The sequence below is a fragment of the Musca autumnalis genome, unplaced genomic scaffold, assembly GCF_047663935.1.
Source record: "Musca autumnalis isolate F117 unplaced genomic scaffold, ASM4766393v1 scaffold_3, whole genome shotgun sequence".
In the NCBI taxonomy this organism is placed as follows: Eukaryota; Metazoa; Arthropoda; class Insecta; order Diptera; family Muscidae; genus Musca; species Musca autumnalis.
In genome coordinates this window covers 190,822,892-190,836,137 of record NW_027411866.1, presented here as the reverse complement: position 1 = coordinate 190,836,137, position 13,246 = coordinate 190,822,892, and the positions used below count along the sequence as shown (strand labels likewise).

Below are 13,246 nucleotides of genomic sequence, written 5' to 3'. Positions count from 1 at the left end.
CATAGTTTTAGATAGCAAGCTAGCTAGAAAGCTTTGGAGTTGTTATTGAGCAAAATATTCCTTCCAGGATGTCGATTAATACACGTTTTTCCTTAAAATTTCTCAGGAAGTTAATATATTCCGCGAAATTCCTGGCGCAAATTACATACAAACGGCATTGAATTGCCTTGTAATATGGTCCGATACAATCCTTGGGCATCAATTGACTCAGAAATGTACAATTATACGAAACGTTTCGCCCCTATAGTGACGGTAAAGATCATAATAGGAAAACGACGTTGTTCATTTTTTTCATTTTTTTTGTTAGTGCTTATATTTTGTTGCTTTGGAAGCTTTGGGAACAGGTTTGTAAAAAAATATTTCACATTTCTGTTCAATTAATGCCCAAGGATTGTATTGGACTATATTACAAGGCAATTCAATGCCTTTTGTATGCAATTTGCGCCAGGAATTCTACGGAATATATAAACTTCCTGAGAAATTTGAAGAAAAACGTGTATTAATCGACGTTCAGGAAGGAATGTTTTGCTCAATAACAACTCCAAAGCTTTCTAGGGTCTCAAGATTTACAATCTGAAACTATAATAGCTTTGTTACTTTACTTTTTTAATGGTAAAAGTGTAAAATAGAAAACTATCAAAATTGCTCTCTCATTACCAGTTTTACCACAAAAGTAAAGGAACGAAAAGATCTGGTAGCAATGGCAAAAATAAACATTAATATTCACTTTTCTTCTTTTATTTCACAGTTTTTTTTTGTTTTGTCCGCGTTCACTTTTTTCTTCTGTTTTCGTTAATTTTTTCTTCATTGTCAAATAATCGACAAACAAATGCGGAAAAATCAGTTCTACCATTTTTTTACCCGAAGAAATTTTTCTGGTAGCCTGTGGTAGAGGAGAAAGCATTGCTGCTCTCTCTACTCCAATGGTGCACAAAAAGAGAATGCTATTTTGGGTTTTTGTATGGGAAAGAGAGTTGTAGTTAACTTTTTCGTAAAGAAGCGTGCATGGCTGCTCTACTCCCTCTCTCTTAAAAACTGCGTCCAGTTTTACCACTTTTTGGGGTTAAGGAACGCTTCGCAGTTTAAAAATGGTAACCTGAGGTAAGTAAAGGAACACAACTAATATAACAAAATGCAAAAAAAGAAACACAAAATGATGCGAAAATACCCATGTTTAACATCATTTTTTGCAACCATTTTTTACTTCGAGAGGCTTGGCAAAACAATGGAAACTGCCACAAGTCTTCTCAAGTATTTATGATTAAAGGTTATTTTCTAAAATTTCTTTCATTATTAATACAGAATACAATCAGAGTTTAATCAATGACCCATTCCCTCTCCTATATGTGATCTTTTCGTAGCATTGGATGGCATATGAATGGAGTTTTTCAAGAAACCCACATTTTCTAGTGTCCCTTAAGACTATATTGGAAAACGTTAGAACAAATTTTTAACACTTAATATAAAAAATTAATTATTATAGGGCATCATTTCCAGAAAATAATTTCATAAATTGTTATTATTTCGAGTTTAGAAAACAATATTCACCTCAAACTTGAGTGGCAGACCCCGAAAACAACTTTGGGCAAGAGTTATTTGAATCCAAAAATCATATAAAAATACCAAAATGTTTAATAAACAAACCGTTTGCCATTCTTTGAAGCTTAAGAAAAGACAAAATTTTACACGACGAGGAAATGGACATGGCCCTTGAAAACTACCTTAAACCAAAAAACCATTGGTATCCTTAAAAAAAGGATATCTAAGGAAAAATTGATATAGGAGCAAAATCATATATCAGGGGTCGGAATTGGCAAACAACTTTTTTGGAGAAAAAGTCAAAGTTTTTTCCAAAGCGAATATCTCAGCTTCTATAAGGGGTATACCCAAAGCAAAACCTGACTATGAAAGTAGAAAATATCACACGCACAACGATGTAAAATATGTTGTCGTATGTGGTCAAACAACAGAGATATCTCAATAGTCGGTAAAGCATCCCATTTTCCATTTTTTTTCAATCACGCTACAAGTCGGAATTTTGACCGGATCCTTACGAAATGTTGGGGGTTGATGGGGGTTTCAGAGGGAGAGAGAAGCCTATTGATGTTGGAGATGGTCGGATAATATTCGGGATCGGAAAGAGCAAAAAACTTATGTGGAGAAAGTTCAACGTTTTATTCATATCCGAATATCTCCGCTTGCGATAGACTTGAGCATTCTGTGTACAGATTATCTTGGAATCTTTCATATTTGTAGTATGTCGTAATGGTATTTAGTTAAATGAAAATTAGTCGAGATTAGCTTTCATTTTTAATTTTTTATGCGCCTTGTCTAGAATAACGTCCAAATGAAATGAAAAAAGCGGCTGAAGAAACAGAATCCATACCAAAGCAAAAAATAAACAAACACCAGAAGGAAAAGGCACAAAATTTACGACATAAATGAAAGGAACAAAAAAGAAGAATGAAAAAGGAATTGTTCAATTTTTGTCTTTATATTTTCTTCTTCTAAAGATCTTCCATAAGATTCGTATGGACTCTTGGTCACAATTCGCCTTGAATAAACACTTACTCTAGTTGGTTATACGCGGAAGATGTTTAGGAGTGATATTCCGCGATTCACTTGATTTTCGTGGATAATCGCGATTATCATTACGTGATAAAATAGTTGTTTCAAAATATTAAAACAACAACAATGGGATTAAGCCAGACTATTTTGAAAAAACAAAAGTGATTTAAAATGTTTACAGAGTGTATTTGAGTTTGTTGCCAAAAAAATTGAATAGTATACTTTTAGGCGGAATATTTAGTGTTTTTAGCCGATAGGTTGAATTTTTTATTTGGTTATATATAATTCTCATATATCAAGAAAAATGTCTAAAATCGTCTTTTCCATTTCAAAACAAAAAAAAAATCAAAACAAATTTTTTAATACTACATCAATGATTTTTTTACATATGTAGATTAATGTCATGTTCACACGAGCGTTTCAATTACGTTGTTCGCCTGTCGAACGACGTACACGAATTAACCCGTTTCCACGACACCATTCGTAATTAACAGAAACATAAACAAAATTTCCTTCCGAATTTGAACCGAAAAAACATAAAATATACATTAGATGAACAGGAAAAGCAATAGACTTTCCTTCAAATGTATCTTCTATATTTAACAACACACTTTTCATTCATATTTTCCATAAATTCTGAATAATTTTGTATTTTCAATATATTTTTGTATATGTTTCTATTTTCAAAATTAAAGAGAGAGAGACATGTCAAAACAATATTTGTGTACACAGACTTTCAGTTATTTGTTTCCCTTTTCTTTCTGATTTTTTACGCGATTTTGAACTAATGGACACGGAATGTGTGTGGAATTAAGAAGGAAACACAACCATCTTCCTTTTGCATCTATATAAAATGTTTAGTTCATTAATTTTCATTCATCTCATTCATTTTTTCGAAAAATGTTTGTGTTTTCACAAATTTTTCAATTTTGAATTTAGACATGGCATAATTAATTTTCGATAAATTCTCTCATTTGTTAGGGATGGGACATACTTATTCGTCGTTCAGAGAGTATTTCTAATTGAACAACGTAGACAAATCGTCGTTCGTTCATAGAATTTTGTGTGGGGAAATAAGTAATTTATTCGTAGTTATGGGTCGAACAACGAATAGAGAACGAACGACGTACCGTGGAAACGGGCTATAAGAAAAAAAATTGTCATTCCAAATCTGTTTTCGTTACCAACTTTGATAGTTGCGCGCAAAAGATATGACCTTTTGCAAACATAGAAATCGACTAAAAAGGATAATGCGCAGAGAAAAAAGAAACATTTTTGTAATATATTCAAAGGAAATGTGGTCAGAGCTCCGTAATCTTGGGCTGTCGAGCAGTCATAATGTGGGGTGTGATGTAGATGTCAACTCTTGCAGTGACTTTTTTACATTATGATGAAATCCCTTTGAAGTTCATAAAACTTATTATACCCTCCACCATAGGATGGGGGTATATTAAGTTTGTCACTACGTTTGTAACTACTCGAAATAACCATTGTAGACCCCACAAAGTATATATATTCTTGATCAGCGTGCAATTCTACATCGATATAGCCATGTCCGTCCGTCTGTCTGTCCGTCTGTCCGTCTGTGGAAATCACTCTAGCGTCCGAACGGATTGACGTAGGTTGATGTAATTTTCGGAAAATATGTTATATTTGCGTAGGACTTTTGGTATTGAAAGCGGGCTATGTAGGTCCACGCTTTCGTATAGCCCCCATACAAAATGACGCGTGACGCGCCGTCGTTTTAAGGAATTTTTAAGATATTTGGCCCATTTGACCACAGAATTGGTTGTAATTTGGTATTTTGTGTCTTCAGAGGCCAGAAAACATTCCTACCAAAGTTGGGTTATATAGGTTCACGTTTTGGTATAGCCCCCACATAAGGCCCCTTATAAAGTACGCGTCATTTTAATATATTTTGAATGTATTAGACCCAGTTGACAACAGAATCGGTTGTAACTTTGTATTTTGTGTTTCCAGAGGCTAAGAAACAGTTCTACCATAAAATGTTTATATAGGCCCACGTGTTGATATAGCCCCCATAATACGATATCTCCCGATTTTCGATATTTTGAAGGTTTTAGCCTCATTATCACACCGAGATGGCTGAAATTTGGTATTTAGTCTTCTTTAGGCGTATAAAACTTTCCCCCAGAAATTTGGTATTTTGAAGGTTGTGGCCACATTGATCCACCGAAATGGCTGAAATTTGTGGTGGAGGGTATAAAAAGTTCGGCCCGACCGAACTTAACGCTTTTCTTACTTGTTTTTTCTTTAATTTCAAGACACATAGTTTATATTTTTAATACCATACTTATGACGTCAACATCAGAGATCATCAATGAGTTACTTGTCCCCGTAAGCCAATTGTGCACGCACAAGTTTTTTGGCCTTTTGCTTTTTTAATGCGTGTGTTTTCTTGCACTCTGTATTTTTTCCACCACCACCAAAAATACTTGCGACGCATCAAGACCGTTGCTTGTGCGTAATAAGTAAAACAAGTATTCATCATATTTTGCACTGTTACAAAACTCGCAATCGTAGATAGTTTGCCAAGTGACTTATCAAGTGGAAGCACACACACAACATTACAAAAAATAAACATTTCTAATTTTATTTTTTGTTGTTTCGTTTGTGTGTGATTTTCTTTATTTGCTTGGAATGTTATGCGTGCTTTTGAATGCTCTTCTAACCTTTGAAAATCAGTGTTAGACAATGGTGGGCTTTCATACACGCCAGCGTTGATTGTCAACCCTCACGCATTCTTACGCTCTTCGAATCAGTTGCTGCTGAGAAGCCGAAGAATGAACACACATATGGGGTGTGCGCGTGATTTTCTTGTGTACACACAACGAAATCTACAATTATTTTTCAGGGAATTAATTATGTTGTTAAAAATGTATATAAAAACATAATAAAATTTTTGTTATTTTACAAAAAGTGTTACACGTTTTAAAAAAACATTTTTGCGCATATTATCATAAATTAAATACGCATAATGTTATGGAAAAATGATATTATGATGAAAAAAATTCAAAAGTTTAAATATTTTTTTTTTAATTTTTCTCTAAGCAATATAAATATGTGTTTAAAATAATATTTATTATTATTTTCTTATTTAATTTTTTAAATGCACAAAGCATACAACAGAGTGAGGCAGAGAACATTTTTGGGTCTCTCTTGTGCTCTCAATGAGCGTAAATTTGTTGTTGTTCACAACGTGTTAGCATCTACACAGGCTGTGAGCGATAACAAATTTACGCTCACTTAGAGCACATGGGCTCTCTTGTGAGTCACAATGCCTCCTCCTGGCATACAATATCATGTACATGTTTACGGATCATTAAGGCAGCAACCACAAAATGCTTGCACTTAATTCCTTTCAGTGCATTTTCATTCTCTCTCTCACTCATACTCTCAATTTAATTTTGCCCATCTATGGTGTTAGAAAATTATTTTTGCTCTCACTCTCTCGGAGACCATAAGACAAACGGTTGAATTACAAGGGTTGAAAACAACACTTGATGTGCGATGAGCAAGAAAGTAAAACAGAAAATGTAATTGCGTATTTAAAACTACTTGGCAAAGCATACGCAAGTGTCAAAAAATATCCATTTTTAAATAACTTATTTTTTGAGTGGCTAGCCACACTCGTACATATTTTGAGAATGGCAAGCAACACTTGCATTTATTTTTTTGAGTAGCAAGCCGCACATACGCTTGTTTTTTTGCATGTGGCTTATGAGTGTCAAAAACAGCTACTTACGCAGTTCTCTGGTCAACATTTCCTGTGGCTTGGAAATGTGCTAAAGTTATCCCCATAGCTAAAATTAAAAATCCAAGTTCCTGATCTGATTTTCGTCCAATAAGCATTCTTCCTGGCTTGTCTAAAGTTTTTGAAATAATTGTAAGCAATCAACTATTGAATTATTTGCAGGAAAGAAACCTGTGTTAACATATCAGTCAGGGTTTAGGAAAGGGCATAGCACCACCACATTGATGATTTGATTTGACAGACTCTATAAGGCGACATCTGGATGAAAAACATATTGTCGCGTTGATTAGCTTGAACTTTAGACGTGCGTTTGATTCGATATGTCACGAAGTATTGCTTAATAAGTTAATCCAATTCTTCAAATTCTCTTTACCTTCTTGTAACCTGTTTAAATCCTTTATTTGTGGTAGGTCCCAGTTTGTTGAAGTTAAAGGATGAAGGGTCATCTATATGCGGATGATCTGCAGATTTTCTCGCATTGTACTATGGACGGTGTTAGATCGTCTTGAACTTTGCATTAATCGAATCGTGAGATATGTATATAATTTAAGGTATTATGTGCATGTTTCTTCTTATGTCTCACAATTTTTAGGCTGTTCATTCAGTCGTTTCATGGACCTAAGAGTTTTACAATTACTGTTTAAGGTTATGAAATTTGGGCGCCCCTCTTATTTATATTCAACATTTGTGTCCGGTAACTCTGTTAGAACATCATCATTAGTATCAAGCAGTAGAAATGCAACGTTCTTTCCAAGTAAGAGCTACGCGTTTGTGAAATTCTATAATTCCTTATAGTGAACAAAATTTGTTTATGTCCTGCAATCATTTTAAAGCAATGTGCATGTCCTGTTTTTAAAATGAATATTTAAATGCGAATTTCCTTGTCAATGGCATAAATATATTTCTTCTGCCCTATGTTAGTTTTTTTTACTCAAAGTGTGGCATAACTCAAAAAATGTGTTTTCTGAGTTAGCAATTTCTATTTTTGCTACGACCTCTATTTTATCTTGTGTCAAATTTTCGTGTTGATATCTCTGAAACTCAACGAGTTACAGCTAATTTACTAGAAGTGTGGCATAAATCAACAAAAAAGTTTTTTGAGTTAATGGAACACTATAACACTTCAAATCATGCTTGATCTTACACAGAAATTTAGCACTGATATCTGGCTAGTTCTTTGCAAAATATGGTCCAAGTAGTTATTTTTTCTGTAATAACCATTTTAAGTTGGGAACTCCAATTTCCATCGCCAACTTAAAACGCGTTTTCCCGAATCTCGATTTTTTGAGATGTGTCACACTTTGAGTAAATGAGCGATATGTTGTATAGTTTTTTAAGGCATTAATTTTATATAGCGTCATTTTTATATAATACTTTGTAATCGTTTTGGCCTTAGTCGGCCTTTGATTATATAATGGTAAATAAATGAATGAATGACGACGACGATGTAGCATCTGTTGAATATTAGGGTGCAAAAAACAGTGAAATGGTCATAATTTCCACGAAGTTCATTTACATTTTATTCGCATCCGATTTCGATGATCACCTTTAAAAAATACATCATTTGATGTCCTCTCATTGCGATCCATGAAGAACCGTGGATGCACATCGCACATAATTTTTAGAAAAAGCCAATTGTATCTCGGGATTCGCTATAGTTTTTAAATATCCATTTTTGCACATTTTAAGCAGGCATATCGCTCTCTTTTTTTCAGTAGAAATAACACATCCAAAGCGCGTTTAAATACGCGATATTTTCAAAATATTTCTTGCAGATTTGCGAAATTTGAGGGGTATCATATCCACCGATGGATGGATGGATTTAGAGGCGCCGTGGCTTATTAGATTCAGAACGTAAAAAAACTAAATTTACGCGGGTTTCCACGGAAATCGAATGACTTTTGCAAATTTTGAACCAAATAAACAGGTTTTTTAGAAAAAATTACGCACCAAATTTTCGGTTTTGAGCGTTGATTGCTGTGATCCTATGAAGGCTACACGCTATTTTAAACATTAAAAAATGCGAAATCGCGAGTACTACAATCGAATAATATGCTTTTAGATAAATCCAGCTGCGCGTCCCGATTAGAACAAAAATCCAGAAAATCCCATTTTTCAGTCTTCAAAATCTCAGCATACGTTTCAGGTACATACAGTAGATATATGTATTAAAAAGTCATACATTGGAAACCCCATCTCTGAAGTGTATTGTTTAACTTCTTCTTTGAGCATTAACGTTTTTTTCCTATTTTTTACATTAACACGACCACAACTTCCGCTCAAATTATTATTTTAAAAAATCCCTCGGTGAATCGGGCTAAAACAGTTTGTTTTACTTAAATGACTTCAAAAGTTATGGTATATAACAACTGTCCGCGAGTTACAATACCTCATACCTCAGTTTCAACACTCCTATTTTCGTAAATGCAACAAACTCGTATCTTAATTTCCCGGCAAAACTGAGTGAGTGAGGGTTTCTAATGGCGATTAGGTGTGTAATAAGGCAGGGTTTTTGGAAATTCGTACTAGAAAGGTTCGATTAGTACTAAAATGTACTTAAAATTGTACGATTTGAGTGACCTACTGGTAATCAACACAGAGGCGAAACGGCTGGATCTAGAATCTGGAAATTTTGAGTGAGGGTTCCTATTAAGGTGTAGGTGTGTATGTATGTTGTTGGAAGATATACGCCTGAAAAAAATATTCAAAATCGCGCGATTTTGTACAAAAATATTTTCACAGTTTTAGAAAATACAAAGTTTTTCTAAAATATTGCAAATAATTTTATAAAAACGAAAACCGCCGTAGTCGAAAATATTTTTGAAAAAATGGCGCGATGTTTTTACATCAATATTTTCACAGTTTTACTAAATACAAAGTTTTTCTAAAAAATTGCAAATAATTGTATAAAACCGAAAAAAACCGCGGGCGAAAATATTTTTAAAAAATAGAGCGATTTTTTGCAAAAATATTTTGCTCGTATAGTATACGAAATGTCTTCGTCCAATACAGTAGTCTGATAAAATTTCTCCGAACTGCTACTGACAAATTCAGATATTATTTCATTTTTCATACTTTTATGAAATCTGGAAAATTTTGTGGAGACTTCGGTATTGTTTGGTACTTAAGCCTTCCCAAATGTACAATTTCGCTTATATTCTAACTTCTTCTCTAACATTTATAACAGTTCTTTGATCAAAAGAAACTAATAAAAAATTTCGAAAAAATTAACATTAACCCATTTCGTACTTGGTGTTCGATTTTTCGAACAGTAAAATCACTTTTTTTCAAAAAAATATTTATGGATGAAAAAGGTTAAATTTTAAACATGTTTTGGTATATGTATAAAGCCTAATCTGTCAGCAAATAAAAAAAAATTGTTCCCTTGAAAACCCCACCCCCCCTCGATGTTAAGGGTAGTTTTTTAAAACCTATATTTTTGGATCTTTTTTAAATTAATTTTAAAAAATTATAAAAAAAATGAAATTAAAAAAGTAATCATGGGGAATTATTGCCAATATACGTAGCCGTTTGACAAATTATAGAGAACTTGATTTACATGCGCTAGCGCGACTTTACAGATGTGCAAAGTTGACTGTTCGAAATTTCGAACGCTGGTACTTAACCTACATATCGATGGGTATGTCAAAACGTGGAAATTCACTGACAAATTGCGGGGAAAAGTTATTATAGCACCATATAAGACTAAATACTAATTTTCAGACATTTCTAAAGGATAGTAAGGCTAAAAGCCTGAAATGCCCTAAAATCGTTAGGTACAATTCAATGGAGGCTATATAAAACCTGGACCTATGCTGACAAATTTCTGGAGGAAAGTTAAGTAACCTCAAAAAGACTAAATATGTATTAATTTACAGTCATTTCTGTAGGATAATGCAGCTAAATCCTTGAAATCTCCCGAATATCGGGCGGTACCGTTCTATGGGGGGCAATCCAAAACGTGGACCAGTGCTGACACATTTCGGGGAAAGGTTTTGTAGGTCCAAAGAAGTCTTAATACCAATCTTCAACCATTTTTTCATACAAAAATGGTGAAATAAATAAGTAAAACGGCAAATAAATCAATTTTATTTTATTTCTATACATATAGCTTAAGTACCAGCGTTCGAAATTTCGAACACCACTTTCCGGGAAAACGAAAAATCGGAAAAATTTTTTGAGTTGGTTTTTGACATCAGTGGGTCCTAATTACCCTAAAAAGTGCTTTGTTTTTAAAAAAAATAAACAAAAAATTTTTCTCGGTACGATATGGGTTAAGAAAATCGTTGGGAGTTATGTCCGGGCACTTTTTGTTTGTTTGTTTTTAACAAAATTTATGAAATTAAACCCTAATTTTGGTTCGTTTTCTTCAAAATAACTTTCGAAAATTCACCCCAATTTGTTTTTTCAATTAAACACTTGATTGAATTTGGGCCCTAAACATAAATATGCAAAAAGGCCTCAATGAAAAATGGAATTAGACCCCGATATTATTTAGACCCCAATTTGATTGTTGATTTGAATTGTGAAGACAAATTGGCCCCAACAGCTGAATGAAAAAATCTCACAAAACAACGAAAATAAGCCTCAAAAGTTTTGTTGTTGTTTTCTATGTACTTTTTTGGGGCATATTTTCATGTTCAATTTGGGGCCTTATTTCTGTAAGTACTTACTGCCTATGACATGCCCGTGTTAAAATAATGAGAAAGTAGGCCAATTTGTAATGAGTATTTTTGTTGGATATACATATGTAGGTACATATGTATGTTTGTACATACATATATAGATTATTTAATTTGAATACGTTTTTGAAACATGCTCTGTTCCAGAACCTTGCAGAATCTACTATTTTTGGATTTTTTTTTACAAATTTATGAAGGATAATAGTTTAAGTTGGAGTTGTTTAACATCTCTTCCATAGGTATCCTGGAGTATAATAATTCAATCAATCAAAATATATTATATTTAATATAGTTTTTTGTTTATTTTATAATTACTACCCCTATTTTTATACATAGTAATTGTGTTTTGGAGTAGTAAAGTCATCCCTCCCTTAAGTTACTTAATTTAAAATTTACTTGTTATCATGGCTTTGTATTGTAGTGCACAGCCTTAAGGTCGAAAGACTGGGCATATGTGAATTGAAATAAATAAATAAAACAAATAAATAAAATGGTCAAAGAGACTCTTGCAGGTTCTTGAACTGAGCAACAATTAACCAAATTATGAAGAAACTAATAATTCCCACCTCTGGTTCATATACCCCAAAGTTCAACCAAATGACTGACGCACATGGTCGTATGCGTGCTTTTACATTAGGCGCCAAACAAACATGTGCTCCCAAACTCGTATCTTTTGTTCTTGTTGTGGTCTGGCGCTTTCAGTCAAAGTACTAAAAAGCAGTTCTAAAAAACTAAACAGAATGAACGTAGCAAAACAAAAACAGCGATAGCACGCGCAGAAAATACTTGAAATGCCGATAGTGGCTACAATACACGTTGGCGTGGTGGTGTTTTATTTGAGTCGGGTAGAGTGGCGCCCATAAGAACGATATCTAAGAGATTGCAGATACAAAATAAAAAAGTGGTGGTTGGGCTATAAAGAGACGAAATGTGGCTAAAGAAATGTTCATTATACGAGATGCGTAATGTTCAACGTTTACTCTTTATTTCTGAGTTACACATTTTGTGTGGTCATAATGAATTGTACGGGGGTATGTTGTATCTAAGAGATGTATGTTTTCGGACAACTCTCAAACGTTTATTTGTTCTGAGATATTTCACATCATTGTTGTTGTATATAAAATAAGAGTGTGAATGTTTTTGGCCATCTCTGTTGGCATTTCTCTGCTAGGTGTGCGTTCTTATTATGGCCTTATTTTTTATTTATAGCCAAAAAGAAAAGTGCCATAGAATTTTCTTGTTGGTGGCAATTAAGCAACAGTTCACAACTTTGCTGCCAATTTGCTAACAGCCCCAGTGGCCCAATGGATACGGCATCGGCCTCCTAAGCCGGGGATTGTGGGTTCGAGTCCCATCTGGGGTAAAGATGTGTAAGATTTTTTGTTGTGAATAATTTCTTAGGAAAAAATCTTTGAAATATTGTAATGAAATTTACATAGAAGTTATATTGGCATATATTCATAGTCGTCAATAACAATAAGTGGTTAAAAAAATTATGCTCTATGGAAAATTAGGAAATGTTTGCAGCATCTCTGGTTTTGTATATTTTTATAGCTAAATATTAGTCGTATAAACATCTGTGATAGTATCACAAACATTTTTTGTCATTTGAGAAGTTTATGTTGGCTACCCATAAATGCTCCATCACCAGCCCCAGTGGCCCAATGGATACGGCATCGGCCTCCTAAGCCGGGGATTGTGGGTTCGAGTCCCATCTGGGGTAAAGCTAGTAAGATTTTTTATTCGCGTAATAATAAAAATAGCTTTTGAAATACATAGAGATATGTAGGTACATACAGAAAGTTGAATATACATATGAACCATGATTCATATCTGTGTTCACCCAACATCCGTTTGCTATATCATATGTTTCGTTTATAACAAAGGTATTTGGAAAATGAGATGAGTATTGTATACAACCAAATCAAAAATTTGAGTAACTGCTTTTCTGGGCCGACAATACTTTTGGTAAAAATTGTAGGTCTTGTTTGCGAAGTCTATTTGATTTGTAGGTAAGTGATTTTTATTATATTGCTCAATTTCGACAATTGTTTTACGGTATTTTTAGATTCGCAATAGGAATGGTCGAACAAAACAACTAAAAGTTTTGATAAAATAGCTATTTTTGATCTAACAAAAGTTGAAGAAAGAAGTCTTGAGCAAATATTTTGTATTGTAAATATATTGCCATATTCGGAATGTAATATTGTCAAAACAACAA

At 33.5% G+C, this 13,246-nt stretch overlaps 1 protein-coding gene and 2 non-coding genes across 15 annotated transcripts in view; all 3 read left to right on the top strand.

Moving 5' to 3' along the window:
* Positions 1 to 13,246, top strand: part of LOC141398615 (otoferlin-like) — a 454,472-nt gene that overhangs the window by 248,199 nt on the left and 193,027 nt on the right. The window lies entirely within an intron of this gene.
* Positions 12,316 to 12,388, top strand: TRNAR-CCU (transfer RNA arginine (anticodon CCU)). The gene has a single exon. It is a non-coding gene; the product is annotated as a tRNA-Arg (tRNA).
* TRNAR-CCU (transfer RNA arginine (anticodon CCU)) lies at positions 12,676 to 12,748 on the top strand. Its single transcript has one exon. It is a non-coding gene; the product is annotated as a tRNA-Arg (tRNA).